Source organism: Leuciscus leuciscus, assembly GCF_965113295.1.
Source record: "Leuciscus leuciscus genome assembly, chromosome: 14".
NCBI classification, from domain to species: Eukaryota; Metazoa; Chordata; class Actinopteri; order Cypriniformes; family Leuciscidae; genus Leuciscus; species Leuciscus leuciscus.
Window position 1 is genome coordinate 1,370,135 of NC_138738.1, and position 12,500 is coordinate 1,382,634.

A 12,500-nucleotide genomic window follows, 5' to 3' on the forward strand; every position below is an offset into this window, starting at 1 on the left:
CTCAGTTGCGTGATATAAACTCCCAGTAGCGTGTTATAAACTCACAGTTGCGTGATATAAACTCAGTTGCGTGATATAAACTCACAGTAGCGTGTTATAAACTCACAGTTGCGTGATATAAACTCAGTTGCGTGATATAAACTCACAGTAGCGTGTTATAAACTCACAGTTGCGTGATATAAACTCAGTTGCGTGATATAAACTCACAGTAGCGTGATATAAACTCAGTTGCGTGATATAAACTCAGTTGCGTGATATAAACTCACAGTAGCATGTTATAAACTCACAGTTGCGTGATATAAACTCAGTTGCGTGATATAAACTCACAGTAGCGTGATATAAACTCACAGTTGCGTGATATAAACTCAGTTGCGTGATATAAACTCACAGTAGCGTGATATAAACTCAGTTGCGTGATATAAACTCAGTTGCGTGATATAAACTCACAGTAGCGTGTTATAAACTCACAGTTGCGTGATATAAACTCAGTTGCCTGATATAAACTCCCAGTAGCATAAACTCAGTTGCGTGATATAAACTCAGTTGCGTGATATAAACTCAGTTGCGTGATATAAACTCAGTTGCGTGATATAAACTCACAGTAGCGTGTTATAAACTCACAGTTGCGTGATATAAACTCAGTTGCGTGATATAAACTCACAGTAGCGTGATATAAACTCACAGTTTCGTGATATAAACTCAGTTGCGTGATATAAACTCACAGTAGCGTGTTATAAACTCACAGTAGCATGATATAAACTCAGTTGCGTGATATAAACTCACAGTAGCGTGTTATAAACTCACAGTTGCGTGATATAAACTCAGTTGCGTGATATAAACTCACAGTAGCGTGTTATAAACTCACAGTAGCATGATATAAACTCAGTTGCGTGATATAAACTCACAGTAGCGTGTTATAAACTCACAGTTGCGTGATATAAACTCAGTTGCGTGATATAAACTCACAGTAGCGTGATATAAACTCACAGTTTCGTGATATAAAGACTAAAGTCACAATTGCGTGTTATAAACACAGTTGCAAGAGAAAAAGTCAGAATTGCGAGTTTATTTCTCGTGTGTGAAGGAATGTTTTGCGAGTTTATATCTCGCAATTCTGAGATAAAAAGTCGCAATTATCTTTTAAAATGTTTTATTCTGTGGTGGAAACAAGCTTCCATAGTAATTCTCCGTGTCTTACCTCAGAAAACGTTTGTCTTCAGTTTCCCTTTTCACGCTGCTCTGTCAGTTTAACCTTTGTTTTGTTTTTACACGAGTGAGAAATGTCTTGTGCACTTTTCACACAGTTGAATTAATACAATTTACTCAGGCTAAATGAAATGTAAAAATATGAAATGGCAGTTGATATTCTGCTGATTGCACATATTTGGCTTTGAAGTCTGTTTGTTAGCTTTATATTTCATTTTAAGTAGACAATTGTTGTTAAAGTCCCCCTGTGGTGAAAATCCAGCTTTTAGTTTATGTGTCTATGTGGTGTTTTTAATATGCTTTAAGACAAACCATGTGTAAATTCATAAGTCGACAGCATTGCTGAGTATTTTCTCCTTAAAACTGCAGTGAACCAAAGACAGTCTCAAACACACGCTTTGAAATCGCTGGTGTTTCTGACGTCACAAACTACCTTGTAACCAATCAGATCAACGTGTGATCGTCAACCAGTGGATCTCTGAGCTGAGTGAGTGAGTGGAGGCGGGGCTCATTTGCATATTCATAGAACGGAGTATAGGCTACTAAATGAGGCAAGGGTGTCGAGTACACATTCAAGATATTTTAAGGCAGAATTTTTTTTCAAGGAAAAAATATAAAAAAAAATATTTTGGTGATCAAAGATGAGTTTTAAGGTATAAAATGATTGACTACAGGGGGACTTTAAACGTTCCACAAACGTGTTCATGTGATCAGGCTATATTTTTCCATATCAACTATGCTAAGGTATTTTTGTTTTCAAAACATGTAATTTTGATTAGATTATATATTAGATTTCATCTACAAAATTATACAAATTTAATTTACAAATTTCATAAAAACATTTATAACAAATTTGCATTTACTATAAAGATTATGCCTAGCCTACATAATCGATTTACAAATTTCTTAATCCATACATTGACATTTTTATTCAGTGCTTTGAAAAGATACATCGATATGCATATTAATTCATATTTACACCCATAGAATTAGCTATGTCTGGTGACTTTTATCACACATCTCTCTCTATAGGCTATCTCCCCTTCACAAATCATCGAACCTCCAAACCCAAACTCAATCCCGCTCCGGGTTTTGCGGTGCGCCGCGTGTCTGTCTAACGCGAGCGTTCACAAGCAGCGCATTCCACTTTATGGTAAAACTACACTTAAAAAAATAAAATAATAAATAAATAAAAACTTTCAATTTTTGAATACAGTGGTTATTGGCCTATTTATACTGCTTATTTTGTTCAGAGCGCATACATTCCATTCCAGGTAAAAAAATTAAAACATAATTCTAAAATATTTTTTTATACGGCTAAATAGTAGCCTAGTACTTTTTATAATTATAATTACTTATTTTTATTATTATTATTATTGTGGGAGTTACTGATGGTGTAGGAATGACGCTGTCTAGCAGGGCTTTCTCTTTTTTCCCCTCAAGAAAAACAAAAAAGTGAACTTCCTGTTTCGGGGTGGTCCTCGGAGTCTGAGAGAGAGAGAGAGAGAGAGAGAGAGAGAGAGGAGGGGGAGGTCTCGCATTCTCGCGCTGCAACTTTGGGCTCACGGGACCGGCGGCACCGAATATGGACCGTCTTTTCTAAAAACCGAACTTTAGAGAAAAGTTCTGTGGAGTTTGTGTGTGTTCGCGTGAGCCTGAAGGAGAATATTCACACCGCAGTGAAGAGGAGAGTTTAGCGCTCATATCTGCATCTGCATCTGTGTGTGTGTGTGTGTGTGTGTGTGTGTGTGTGTGTGTGTGTGTGTGTGTGTGTGTGTGTGTGTGTGTGTGTGTGAGGAGAAAGAGGGGCTTTATTGGAAATTCTCGAACCCCCATCGGGACGCTCTCGGCTTTCAGCTCCAAGTTTTCCAGAGAAAAGTGGAGTTTTCTGGGATCCCAGTGAGGCCACACACAGACTGATGAAGGCAGAATCCAGTCTTCAAAGGTAACGCGCTATTCCTTCAGTTCAGAAGATGTGTATAAATAACTTATATTTCATGTGCAGAATGCGAACTTTTATGTTACATTGTATCAGTGCTCTACTAGCGAGTGAGTGCGCTGGAGTGTTAATCAAGTGGAATGTTTGCGTATTGATTAACAATCCAAACATGTGTGTCTATTACACACTCAGCTGCTGAGGGTCTCTTGAGTAAATGCTGAACACAAGAGTGTTTAAGTAACATGGACACACAGAAGAGCCTAAAGCTTATTAAACATGAGCTCAGATGTCATTAAAAGCCAAGGAGGAGCGGAATGCAGAAATGTCAAGAACTTTTCAGCGCGACTTTATTGAGTCTTGAATGATCCAGAAGTGCATTTCTCCGTCATTGCAGAGCTTGTGGAGTATTGCTGTGCATGATGGTGGTCTCTCGGGACTTATGCTTCAGTATCTTGGTGGTCTCGCAGTCGTATCTCAGACAGTGCAAATAACTAAGCAAGCAGAGCTTCTTCTTCTTCTTTTTAAAATTTTTTTTTTTTTTTTAAATTGTGCACGCTTAAAGATTTCATTTGGTTCTCTTCTGCATATAATTTGATGCTGTGATAGTCGTGATAGTTGTAGTGTGGAGGTCAGTCTGCTCTTCCACAGGCCGAATCTCAACAGCTGTTTCTTGTAACGGGAAATACTTCAAGTGACGAATATCTTTTTTCCAAATGTGTCTATCTATCCTGAAGCCGCTGATTACGTGTGTTTTAACGGGAGCTCTTCGTGGAAAAAGATAGGAATCCTAAAACGACCAACAACAAAAACAAAAAAAAGTTGCATGTCAACATTTAATTATATTTAATTGTCTATTGCCCTTAAGCTACATAGGCTAACGTTTTCATAAAGTTTATATGCACTTTTTAAAATTATTCGGGATTGGGGATTTTCTTCATGCAAAAAGTTATGATACACAAAACAACAACAACAAACAAAAAAAAAGTTGCATGTCAACATTTAATTATATTTAATCTTCTATAGCCCTTAAGGTACATAGGCTAAAGTTTTCATATATGCACATTTTTTAATTATCCGGGATTGGGTATTTTGTATTTTGTAGCTGTGACATTTGATTGTGATCATAAACTACATATTATGTTAGATCAAGGGAATCTGTGAAAGTTTAGAATGGGGGAAAAACAGACATCTAATATAATCTTCATTAATCTGTGTAATTGCCGTGTGAAAATCTCATACGAGTCTAGTGTGTAATAATAGACGGGCCTGATGTTAAAAAGCAACATTTCTCAGTGTATTTTTGTGAAAAATTCTTACACCTTTTTTGTTGTTGTTAAAGAAAAGTATACAGCAAATGATCTTGAATTAAAATAAGTTACTGGTATGTACAATCCATTATATGATTAGGAAAAGCTTATTTTTCTGACCAGAGTTTGACCTCCGGAAGCAAAAATGCAACTGTTTTTCGTAATATACCATCAGTCATAGATGATCTTTACAGTTATTTTGGGAACACTTTACAATACGGTTCATTAGTCCTTAGTTAAAATGAACTAAGAATGAACAATAATACAATGTTTATTAATCTTAGTTAATATTAATTTCAACATTTACTAATGCGTTATTAAAATCAAAGGTTGTGTTTGTTAACATTAGTTAATGCACTGAACAGCTGGATTTTTATGAACTAACATTAACAAAGATTAATAAATACAGTATCAAATGTATCGCTCATTGTTAGTTCATGTTAGTAAACACATTAACTAATGTACCTTATTGTAAAGAGGGTTACACTTTATTTTAAGGTGTCATTGTTACAGTGTAATTATATATTTAAGTACTGAGTAATATTAAGCAACTATACTTACTATAGGGTTAGGGTAGGATTAGGGTTTGGTTGAGGGTTAGTTGCATGTAATTATGCATAATTTAAGTACATGTAACATATGTAACAAGGACACTGTCTGTATATAGTGTTTCTGAAGGCTTGTTTCAGCAGTTAGTGGCATGAAGAGGTCAGTGTCTGCGAATCTTCTCCAGGTTGATGTGGAGTCTGTTCCTGAGGTGAGAAAGACTCTGTAGGGTGTCTTCCTCTCCCCCCCGAGCTCATTAGTGTTTGATGGACCTGCGTTAGAGCCAAAAGGCTTCCGTTAGCATATCACACTCGACACAGATCTGGCCAGAAACCTCCCCTGGAGACAGCTTGAGATGTTACACACCAGAGTGCTAAAGAGGCCTTGCATGTGTGTCACCTTTTGCTAAGATGTGGGTGGAGAACCGGAGACTGGAGGTCCAGTACTAATGCTGCTATCACTGATTCACACACATCTGTCTAAGATCCGGGTATAGGGGTGTAAATATATCGTGTCACAATATGTATTGTGGATAGTTCACCCAAAATGAAAATTACTGTGTGAGAAATATTCAAGAGTTTCAGGGTCAGTTCTACATTAAACTACTATATATAATGTTGAATATAATGTATAATAATGTAATGGGGGAATATTTGTGGTCCTGATAATGCCAGATGTCTGATGTTACCAGTAAAAAGTGGCCTTTATTATTTTAAATATCTAGTTAGTGTCCAAGTGCAAGAATATTCGTCTTAAATAATTCTGTATTTTCAGCTTCAGAATCATGAATATTGTTACTCTGGCATCTCTATTATCCTGTGCTTTGGGTTTCAGGACCAAGTCCAAGACTACTCATTTACACACACAATGTAAGAGCAAATTTTGTATTGTAATCAGCAGTTCATTTTTTGTTAACCTTTTATCATGTGTCTTGGAGTATCGCAATAATATCGCATTGTGAGTTCAGTATCGTGATATATCGTAATAAAAGCATGCCGAGAAGAAACCAGACATCATAAAGTTATTCTTCTGCCATCATTTTATCATTATCAAGATATCTCGGCACTTATTGGAAAATCCAGGTCGCACTTAATCGTTAGTCCATCATATATGGTCTAAACGCCTCATATTTTGATGCAGAAGTTGCGAGTACATTTTATGCCATCTTTGTAGTTGTTAATATGAAGATACAAAGTAGCATTTATCTTTAGCAGAATTGTACAAGTGAATCGTCTTCAAAAAGCTCGACAAAAACGCTGATTTTCCATTGTTCTTCCACACAAACATGCCTTGATGGACGCGTTTGACCATCAGAAAGAACCATTTCTGGTTCCCTAAAGAACCTTTCAGCTCTTAAAACAAAACAAAATGTTAGTGTGAATAATCTAAAGAACCTTTTTTCACTGTAAAGAACCTTTTGTCGAATGGAAAGATTCCGTGGATGTTATATAGATTTGGGCATTTTAATTTTAACAATTTTGATTCTGCTCATCAATTCCGATTCTTATAGATTCCTAATTTCGATTCCAATAAGGTAAAAAACAACAACGTAGATATCGTTCACATTTATTCTAAGTCTTATTGCAAAACATTTCATTGAATCTGAATATCATGAGCAAAAATCCACAGGCTAAAGAACACTCACATGAGGAATCTTTGCATATGGTTTAAAAAATACCACAGCAAGAACAACTAGCCGAACTAATATCAATTCCAATCATTATTAAAGACAAGTAAACACTTGGTAATAAAATATGAACAAATAAATAAATTGGTAATGGCAAATTAGCACAAATAAATACAACTGAACGAAGATACGATTGAAATGAACAGTGTTTTAATATTTCAGGTGTTCAGGCACACAAACTGCAATCAAATGTGACTTTAAAAAATTAAATATACATTACAAATATTGTTAGAAAAGTTATTCAGTCAAGAACGAGTGAATTTTGTCTTTGTCTTGTGTTGTTTGATTAGTGTTATTATAGAGACGGCAGGAATATCAGGGTTATTATAGAGACAATATTAGAGTTATTATAGAGACGGCAGGAATATTAGTGTTATTATAGAGCAGGAATATTAATTTTATTATAGAGGAATATTAGTGTTATTATAGAGGAATATTAGTGTTATTATAGAGGAATATTAGTGTTATTAGAGCAGGAATATTAGTTTTATTATAGAGCAGGAATATTAGTTTTATTATAGATGAATATTAGGCTGCCGTCCCTTTAAGAGCTGCATGGATCCACTATTACACATGCGCTTTCTTTGGCAATTTTTTACGTTCACATAAGACATAACTGGCTGTGTTTACATGGAGATTTTGACATATTTTTGTTTGTGTTGGTCCGTTCAAGTGCAAAAAGACATGGAAGAGATCTTAATCGATAAGAGGAATCCAAATATTAATTTTATAAAAAGTATCCGATTCCTGACCTTAAGTATCCGATTCTAGAATTGGAATTCATTTTCGATTCCCAGCCCTAGTTAAATGCTCCATCAATGCCAATGAAGAACCTTTATTTTTTTAAGAGAGGAGTGTAGATGTAGCTTAAAGGGATAGTTCACTTTGAAATTAAATGTTGGTATGTTTTAGCTTACCTCAAGGGCATCCAAGATGTAGGTGTTTTTTTTCCGCAGTAGTTTCAATTTTGATATTTTTAGGTCAAACCGTTCTTGTCTGACAGTCATATAATGCAGGTCTATGGTCACTGTCTCAAAGAGCATGCACAGAGTCCAAATTAAAACAATTCCCCATCGTCCAAATTAAACAATTCCCCATCGTAAGTACACATTGATGGCCTAAGACACGAAACGAGCGGTTTGTGTGAGAAAACGAACAGTATTTATATCGTTTTTACCTCTTATACACAGCCATGTCCAAGTGATCTGAGAGCGCGGGCGGGTATAGATATATTACTACATAAATTGGCTACTGCGAAACTGTAGCCAATGCGACATAGTGTATATCTATACCCGCTTATGATGGACAGATGCACTTTCATGATGGATAGATGCACTTTTATGATGAATAGATGCACTTTTATGATGGATAGATACACTTTTATGATGGATAGATACACTTTTATGATGGATAGATGCACTTTTATGATGGATAGATGCACTTTCATGATGGATAGATGCACTTTTATGATGGATAGATGCACTTTTATGATGGATAGATGCATAGATGCACTTTTATGATGGATAGATACACTTTTATGATGGAGAGATGCACTTTTATGGACTTCAAAACAGAAACAGCCATTCACTGCCATTATAAAGCTTGGAAGAGCCAGGACATTTTTTAATATAACTCTGATTGTATTCGTCTGAGAGAAGAATGTCATATACACTAGGATGACTCGAGGGAGAGTAAATCATGGGCTGATTTTCATTTTTGGGTGAACTCTCCCTTTAAGTCTAAGGGTCTTTCAGAGCAACTACAGGTTTTGTCTGTCTAGTCTAAATAGGTGTGTGTGTGTGTGTGTGTGTGTGTGTGTGTGTGTGTGTGTGTGTGTGTGTGTGTGTGTTTGTGGGTGGGATGTTCCTTGCTGTGTTTTACTGTGTGAATCCAAGTGTGTGAGAGACGGCGTTCACTAAAGCTGGCCAAGGCAGGCGGCAACAAGTGGTGTGTTTTTCCGCCAGATTCCTCTTTGGGGCTGCGCACCGAGACTCGTGTCACGTGACACTTTCCTTCGCCTCCCCCTCTCTCCCTCTCCGTGCGCGGAGACCACCCTCACGGGGACCGTAGACCCCAATAACACCCTTTCACACTCCGTGAACCTGAAACAATCAACTTTTAATAGCAGCTGTCCATCCAGTCATCGGCCCGAGCCGGGGCTCAGATACCCAGGCAGGGAATGAAGGAGTCAGAGAGGGTAAAACCCGCTAAATACCCCCGTCCCTCTTTTATTCCCTCTCAGGCTTTTCCTCCTTCCTATTTTCTGTCCCTCTTTCATTCATGAAGGACAAGAGAGAGAGAATAAAGCTCAGGACTGATGCTGCGCGTCTTCTCAACTCTTACAGTGCATGTGTCTGCTGGATTTCACATTATTCGCCTTTCTTTCTTTCTTTCTTTCTTTCTTTCTTTCTTTCTTTCTTTCTTTCTTTCTTTCTTTTTTCGCATTAAAGAAATAATTCCCCCACACTCTTGAAAATAAAGGTTCCTAAAAGGGAGTTTTTGCAGTGATTCCATAGAAAAATTTTTTTTGGTTCCACAAAGAATCTTTCAGTGATTTTTTTTAACATTTATTTTCAATTAGGGATGCGCCGATATTAAAGTTTTGGTATACCAAAATTTCGTTATCAATAACCGATAATTCTTTATATTTCACAGCCGATAACTGATGCATTGGCCGATAAATCTAAATCCAAATTTTTATATAATTTTTGAGAGCCTGATTACAAAAACAAAAGTCTCACAATTAAATCCATGTCCCAAACACACAATTATTATATTCTCATTATAATTTTATGTAGCTTAAATGACCGACATGTTGCACTTAACTTAATAATTACTGATATAAATATTAGGGATGCACCGATATGAAAATTTTTGGCCGTTACCAGGAACCGATAATTCTTTACATTTGAAAACCGATAACCGATATATTGGCTGATAAATCTAAATCCAGGTTTAATATTAATTTTGAGAGCCTGATTACAAAATCAAAAGTCTCACCATTAAAATCCACGTCCCAAACACACAATTATAATGTTCTCATTATAATTTTATGTAGCCGATATGACAGACTTGCGCTGCACGCTGTTATTTTCCTTTTTTGAAGTGATTCCAATCATATTTCAAGCAATTTAAAGCCATCATGATGAACAGTGCGCATCTGAAGTGTCTCAGCTGATGGAAAAATCCATTATTTATCAGCTTTAATATATCGGCATAATCTTCTTATTGGGCCGATAACTATTACATTAAAAATGAACATATATCATCCGATACCGATATGGTGGCCGATATATCATGCATCCCTATTTTAAATAAATTATATTAAAAAAATTCAAAGAACCTTTTGTCAAATGGATGTTTAAGGTTCTTCATGGAGTCGTAGATGCCAGTAAATAACCTTGTGCAACATGACGATTCTGTTATTATTTACTTTTTCCCTCATGCCATTTCAAACCCTTATAACTTTCTTTCCGCACTAGAACACAAAAGCAGATGTTTATCATCACAGTGTTGATGCTTCAGTGCAAGAAAACAGTGACTGTCAATCTCCAGAGAAGAGCAGCGTGAACATTCTCCTAAACATCTGCTTTTGTGTTCCACTGAAGAAACAAAGTCATGGAGGTTTGGAACGACACAGAATCATCAAGTTCATTTTTGCATGAACATTTCCTACAGAAAACACTTGCAAGTGCTTCTCTGTCATTGTTTGACATTAAATGTGGGCATCGGTTTGGGGTGGAAAATCTCGCAACGTCATGTTTGAACAGAACATAAGCAAATGTATAAATGTTTAAATAATGAAGCGGCCCATTCTGGCCACTGAACCACGCTTGTTTTCTCTCGCCACACCTCTGTCTCTCCGGGTTTGGTTTGAGATCTGAATAAAACGGATAATAACTCTTGCGCTGGTTTTGGGGCTTCTTGCATCTGTGAAAGACGAGAGCTCAGAAAGGAAACGCTGATTACAGTGTAGCTTTCGAGTTAAAGGTTGGATTATGTTACGAAACTGTCGGACAATTGAGCTTTACAAGCAGCCATTGTCCCCGATGAAGACTATCAATGTATTGTAATCATCATGAGTGTTTCAGATGTTCACATTATTGATCTGTTCTGAAAACGATTGCATTGTCAGTGTATATATGAGAGGTATTGTTTGAGGTTTAGATGGCGAGACCTGTTTATCAACTCATTCTACCTTTCACTTCAATACCTGTTCACTTCATGTTTACCCTCTGAATAAATGAATCATATTAAACCAGCTCAGCAAGTTTCAATATTCCAATTTATCTCCAAATGTAGTTTATTCATGGTGTTTGACATTTTCAATAGGAAAGAATGATAAAAAATAAACGACCACTCGTTTAAACAGCTTGTTTTTGTTGGTGGAGACTTTCTGTCTCAGATGTTTCTCCTGAGAAAAAGACTGTACATGTTCACGTGTGATGATGCAATAAGTGGGTGTGGCTTGAGGCTCCGCCCTCTAGAGTTTCAGACGAGATCTCAGCCCTGATATACTCACGGCGAAACACTTTTTCTTTCTTTGTTTAGGGGTGAAAAGAAGTTCATCAGTGATATACTGTTAGCGAACATCCACATTAAGATGAATATGTAAATATGTGCAGCGCTTTCCTCTCAATAACAAAATAAACACACAACAGAAATGACCGCGGTGAGAAAACAGCAGTTCAGAAAGCATCTGATCAAAGCATCTGCAATTCGGCACGCTAGTAAAGTCTCGTCACGTTTATGTACATCCCACTTTATATAATAGATTGCTTTAAAGCATCAGCTTTACAGTATTAAACATGATAAACAGTGTCATCGTCACTTTCGATTAGAATTACAGCTTCAGTTTCTACTCTAAAGCGTCTCTCCGGTTTGTTCATGTTTTTACTTGACGGACTGAACTGAAGAAATGAAGATTTACACCTCAAAGAAGGCGGAGCCTCAGAGACACACCCACCTATTACATCATCACCACAACGGACCAATGGGAGCTCAGAAGTGTTTGTTTACCAGCCGGTGCAAACTTTTCCGGAAAAATGAAATAAACTTTGTTTTGGCCTGATTTTGTTGGAAATGATGTCACAGTATTTTGGGGCCTTCAAAGTGCGGCAAAATCTGTGATCATAAGTCAAAGACTAAAATGAGATGCTAAAGAGATCTGTTATTCCCTGTGTGTGGAAACAGTGGGGCTGGGTAAAAAAATATCGATTTCTCGATTTTTATCGATTCTCATTTTTACGAACCGATATCGATTCTTAAATTCCAAGAATCGATTAGTCATCCTGTTTTCAGTTGATGAATGATTGCAACATTGTAGCGCATCCCATCCAATACATCACAATAATCTTTGTACTTTGTTACTATTGATATGAAACAAAGTCTCAGATTTCAAATTACATCCATTTTCTTACGAAATTCAAAAACATAAATGCCGTTTTGTCGCTGTGGCGTGAGATCGCTCTGGCTCAGCTCTAGAGAAGCACATGATCTTCTCTTCTGCCTTAATAACACCAGTTACAGCGCGAGATAAACATGATCGAGCGTCTGAAAGTGTGTTAAAAGATGGAGTACAACTTATCGAAATCCGTATCATGTGACATGGAGTCGCCCAATCAAGGCAAGGCAAGTTTATTTATATAGCACATTTCACACACTATGGCAATTCAAAGTGCTTTACATAGAGAGGAATTATAATAATCACACTATGGCAATTCAAAGTGCTTTACATAAAGAGGAATAAAAATAATCACAAAATAAAAGCAAGGAAAATTCAAACAGTTATTCACAAGCTTTACATAGGAAGGAA

At 36.6% G+C, this 12,500-nt stretch overlaps 1 protein-coding gene and 1 long non-coding RNA gene across 3 annotated transcripts in view; one reads left to right on the forward strand and one right to left on the reverse strand.

Moving 5' to 3' along the window:
• Positions 1-2,734: 2,734 nt before the first annotated feature.
• The window catches only part of gli1 (GLI family zinc finger 1), a 53,598-nt gene continuing 43,832 nt past the window's right edge, over positions 2,735-12,500 (forward strand). Inside the window, exons 1-2 of one of the 2 annotated variants that reach the window (XM_082136332.1) lie at positions 2,735-2,974; positions 3,007-3,151. The gene's annotated coding sequence lies outside the window, so the exon portion shown is untranslated. The remainder of the gene's footprint in view (positions 2,975-3,006; positions 3,152-12,500) is intronic. The other variant, XM_082136333.1, reaches the window with a different exon arrangement.
• Positions 3,162-12,500, reverse strand: part of LOC309474199 — a 59,876-nt gene continuing 50,537 nt past the window's right edge. The window contains exon 3 of the long non-coding RNA XR_014197232.1: positions 3,162-5,270. This is a non-coding gene — a long non-coding RNA (uncharacterized lncRNA). The remainder of the gene's footprint in view (positions 5,271-12,500) is intronic.